We start from the raw sequence: 5,276 nt of genomic DNA, 5'->3' as shown, positions 1-5,276 counted from the left end.
CAAATCCTTCTGGCTTTTAAAATCATATCTGACAGCTGAACCCACTGATCACTCCAGTAGAAAAGAAACGTCTACAGGTTCAGTGTCTCCTGTTGCATTGCAAAGACAGTAACTGATGGCAGGAAATTCTGACCTTCAATCTGATCAAGTCCCAAGGTTGAACCATCAGTCTGAACGATAGGAGCAAGAACTCATCAATGCCATGAGGACCCTCTTAGCCACATTAGAACATGGAGAGTTTTACACAATAAATGACTCAGTTTCCCTCTTCTAGCCCCTACAATGAACATGCTGTATAATGGCAATGGTGAAAATAAGGCTAAGTGAATTAAAACACACTAATCTCCCTTCTTCCTTAGATTCAGACCGGAAGACGATGAAAAGCACTGCTTTCAGAGACTCGGCCGCTTGCCAGCGCATTGGCCCGTCCCAGAACAACCAGTGCACAGCTGTGCTGTCTGAAGAACCAGGAGAGCTCTTTGGAGTTTCCCTTACGGATATCTTTGATAAGGACATCTTGCCCTTACCCATACTGGTAGGTCTCAGTTTGGTCTTTTTTTTTTTTTTTTTTACCTTCCTGAGGAGAAGGACCTCGGAGGGGCCAAGTGTTCTCATGCAAACCAACCCTCAAATGGATAAATCATTAGACAGTCCTTCGCTTTGGCTGAGAAGCTTTGCTAGTGTCATTTGATTTACCTACTGCAGAGTCATTTGGCCAATACAGCAGAACAACGTTTTGTCCCTTCCACTTGTTTCCACTGAGACCCATGTAGGCCTGTTCAGATCAGTCAAAATGGACTCTGTGTGCATGAATCATCTTCACATTCTGCTGTTGTCTTCCTGAACTCACAGTAATCTCAGGTCTCCTTCAACGGAGTCTACTTAATCTAACAACTGAAAACATCTTACCTAAGCATAAAGACTCATCCTGAGGCATATATGAATCTGCTAATTCTAAAAGAGGATGTTAAATGACAGCCACAGAGTTTGCCCTTGTTATCTCAAATCGGTGTACTGAATTGTCAGTGTGGAAATTTCCTGAGTACCCAGGACCTCTGCAACCCTGCACTAGATTTGGGAATGTTATCCAAGGTGTGAAGAAATTGACCACGTTAGTTCCATGCTTGCTACTACCCCAGTCCTTGCATCACATCAATTTTAGGGGGTAGCTAGAACTATCATCCTCCACACTTTACAAATGAATTTGAAAGCTTTCAGTACAGTTCACATTTGCCCCAGGTCACACAAATGATCAGAAGCATAATAGGTTTCCAATCCCTTGGTCTATCAGACTCTAGCCCTTATTATCTTTCTACACTGCAGGGAGAGGACATGAAGATAGAGCAAAGGACAGTGAAAGACTCATGAAGGAAATGTAATCAGTTAATAAGAAGAGAGCATTTGAGCTTTTTTTTTTTAAGGAAGAAGGGAAATAGAGATAGTTGCAATGGAGGATACAATCACTTAAAGAAGAATCAACAAATGGGAAATGAGTATGGCAAAAAGATTTCCATACTTGGGGAAGTGCATCTATGTAAGGGAATAAGGAATCAAGACTGATTCCACAAGGAATCAGGCGAGGATTCCACAAGGCCTTGAAACACGGGAGTTCGATTTAAAAGGGTAAATTCAATGAGAAAAAAATCTGATTAAAATAAGTGATTACAATGTTTCAGCGTATGACTGTCAGGTGGATTTTGGGTAGAAACTATAGGGAGACATTGATTAAAGAATCTAAATTGACTTTAGTCCTTCCAGCTCTAACACCGTATACCATCACATCGCCTAGCTCTTTCAAAAAGGTAGCAAGCTTTTACTCTGGGCTTGGGATATGAAATGCCATATACTCTTCTTTTTTTCTCTCAGGATATGCTGTCCTTTATCAATGAGAAAGGACCACTCACGGAAGGCATATTCAGAAAACCAGGTAGTATAAAGGCATGCAGAATCCTAAGGAAGAAACTAAATTCTGGAGACAGAGTGAGGCATTACAGCAAATCTGTTCATGTGGTAGCATTTGTTTTAAAGGTGGGGAAAGTTCTAACTTTATCCGCACATGAGTAAGTCAAGCTGTGATTGGTGTCTTTCATTATGATTGCCCAAGGAGCGACATGGGCAGAACTGATTGAGAACTTCTCAATTCGGAAAACACTTCATGAATTCAAAATTTAAGGAATCTACTGTAGGAGTTAAAAGCCCAATACATTAGAAATACTTTCTGTTTTCACCACACACCACGCCCCTGAAGACTCCATGCAAAATACTAATACTAATATGATTACTAGTAATAATAAGAAATTTCAAAATATACACTGATACATACATAATGTTTACCAAAGCAAACATCCTGCTTTTGATGGCTTCTTCACCACACTCCTAATGAAGGCAGTTTCCAAAAGAAAAATCATATTAAACATTTGAAGATAGGTATGGAAGTTCACAATAGTAAGCAAATGTTTATTTTATGAGGAATCTAAAAAAGGCTCAGTGAGGCAACCAATCATTCTTAACTATCATTGTCGCATTGTCTCCTGTTTCTTAGTGCCTTTTACTTTATAAGTCATGGAGGAAGGATTTCGCCATTTGTGTCTCCTTTCACCACATCCTAGGCATCCTTTAGTTAATGTTTGAGATGTCTATCCCACCATCCAAGGTTATAACGACATGGTAACCAGCTCTAGATACATGCCTGTTTTGATAAATCTAACTTTTGGAGTAGGTGCAAGAGACAAAAGTACTTTTGTATTCTGAAAATTCAGTAGAAGGACTCAAGAACTAGATTAATTTGGAAATTATACAGCTACATCACAGATATCCCATTCTATTGCTAAAATGGGAATGGAGAAAGAAGTGAGAACTAGAACAAAGAATTTAATCCATCTAGCTTGGCACTTGCTAACAGCTCTGAACAAAACTACGTGAAGGCAGTAATGATGACACTCTTAGAATCAAGGTCATATGTGGTCCTTCCTTGCCACATTTGGTCTTTCCTTGTCCCCCATTACTGTTTAACTACACAAAAGATACCAAAAGTCTCTGACCACTACTACACTGGGCTAGAGTAAAACACACAGCAAATATATATATAGGCTTCAAGACACAAGGAAAAGAATGATCATCCATTAGGTACTTGAATACCATGGTAAGTGTTGCCCTCTTGAAGGTGCACACATGGAATTGATGTTTCTAGCAAGACTTAGTAGGGTCTTTTCTATTCCCGTGTTATAGGCACAGGCTAGGAAGATGGTGACCACGTGTGCATAGAGTTCTTAGACATTTCTGAAGCTTTCCCTACCTAAAGTTGACTAATCTTTGTGGAGGAACAGAATCTGCAACCTTGGCCTGAATAGTATCATGTCAAACTATCTGGAGAATTGACCTACACTAGAAATGGATACATCCTACACTAGAAATGAATACATCATGAGTTTGCCATTAGATTCTCTACTTTTGTATAGTTCAGGAAAGGAAGAATGATGCAATTATGAGAGTAGCTTTTGTAGTAGTTTGCAGAAAAGCACACAAAAGAGCAAGTGCCCTATGATAGAAGGGAGCTTTGTCTTCCTTTCCACTGAAGGCTAAGCTCTGCTTTGATGCTTTCATTTTTGTCAGAGAAAAGCCACACACCTGCTTTTGCACGTGCAAGTCAATGGAGAGTCAGAGCTGAGCCCCATGTGGGTCACAGTTTGGGTATCTATGAAGGAAGTAGGAATCAACTGAAGTTTTCACCTAAGTGTTTTCTCTGTGATATTTCCAATATATATTTTGTATTAAATATACATATGTGTGTGTGTGTGTTTCTGTGTATATTTGTGTGTGTGTGTGTGTTTTTTTATCCACATAAGGATTTTCTTGAAAATATCGAAGGAAGTTTACTTTCATCGGACCTCTACGAAAAATGGCTTTGTGTTCTTGACGAAGTCACTGAGAAGGAAAAAATAAATGCAGCCCGGAGGTAATGATGCAATAATTACTCTACTCTGGTCATGGCTCAGAAATACAGCCAATATACTATTAGGAAAATATTGGCTTCCTTCTTGCCACTTTGACCACTAAAATAACATTCAATGCCAAATGGTTTCTTTTTTTAATAATATATTTAATTGTTATTTATTTGTGTTCAATTTGCCAACATACAGAATAACACCCAGTGCTCATCCCATCAAGTGCCCCCCTCAGTGCCCGTCACCCATTCACCCCAACCCCCCACCCGCCTCCCCTTCCATCACCCCTAGTTCATTTCCCAGAGTTAAGAGTCTTTATGTTCTATCTCCCTTTCTGATATTTCCCACACATTTCTTCTACCTTCCCTTATATTCCCTTTCACTATTATTTATATTCCCCAAATCAATGAGAACATACAATGCCAAATGGTTTCAATTCTTCTCACCCATGGAGGCCAGTTTCAGAATACAGGCATGCCTTATGGCTATTATTGTACTTCTCCTGACCTTATTAAGTAGACTCCTTAGCCATTGTACAACTTCTCTTATATATGAAACTGGTAGACAAAAGTCAGTGGCCTAAGAGAGATGCCAGAGCATCAACAGCCTGTGGTATAACCTTCAGTTTGTCAAACATTTAACCAGAGAGAGTTAGCTCAGAAATTGAATTCGGTAAAACATATTTCTATACGTTAATGCCTGGAACTCTGCTACAGCAGGTTGTATACTGGATCTAGAGAGATGTTCTCTGCTCTCCGTCTCTATACTTCAAGCTGCTAAGTGCAATGACTTGCCTTATTCAAAAGTGCATCTTTCTGATTTAGGCTTCTAACACAGCTGCCAAAAGCGAATGTTGTCCTCTTGCGATACCTTTTCGGCGTGCTCTACAACATTGAGCAACAATCCTCATCCAATCAGATGACAGCTTATGATTTATCAATGTGTATAGCTCCAAGTCTGCTTTGTCCACCCGTTTCCTGCAGCTTGGAATTGGAAGACAACTTGATTAAGAAGGTAGAGAGATCTCTCATATGTGTCCCCTGTGGTTTAGAATCCATGCTTTGAGTCTGAAATATGTAGTAGTAAATTCGAAGGAACAGTTCTGAAAAGTGCACATCTTCATTGCCTTCCTTGGAATGGCAGACTTCTTTATCCTACTCTGGTGGAATATGGGAAGGGGTGTTGTTAAATTGCGAAATGCAGAGCAGTTGAGTTGCTTCTTTCCCATCCAAGAGATTCAATACTAGACTGACTAAACAAAAGAGAGAGAAGAGTGGCATAATATGATAGAAAAGACCTGGGCTCCGGAGTTTGACAAGCCAAGGTTCAACT

The 5,276-nt window shown here is 39.8% G+C and overlaps 1 long non-coding RNA gene across 1 annotated transcript; it reads left to right on the top strand.

Annotated features, from left to right (window-relative positions):
• Positions 1-359: 359 nt before the first annotated feature.
• On the top strand, positions 360-5,053 carry LOC140598548 (uncharacterized). The gene is made up of 3 exons (XR_012000986.1): positions 360-535; positions 1,867-3,955; positions 4,769-5,053. It is a non-coding gene; the product is annotated as an uncharacterized lncRNA (long non-coding RNA).
• Positions 5,054-5,276: the final 223 nt, after the last annotated feature.

Source organism: Vulpes vulpes, chromosome 4 (genome assembly GCF_048418805.1).
Source record: "Vulpes vulpes isolate BD-2025 chromosome 4, VulVul3, whole genome shotgun sequence".
Lineage (NCBI taxonomy): Eukaryota > Metazoa > Chordata > Mammalia > Carnivora > Canidae > Vulpes > Vulpes vulpes.
This window is presented reverse-complemented; position numbering and strand designations above follow the sequence as displayed.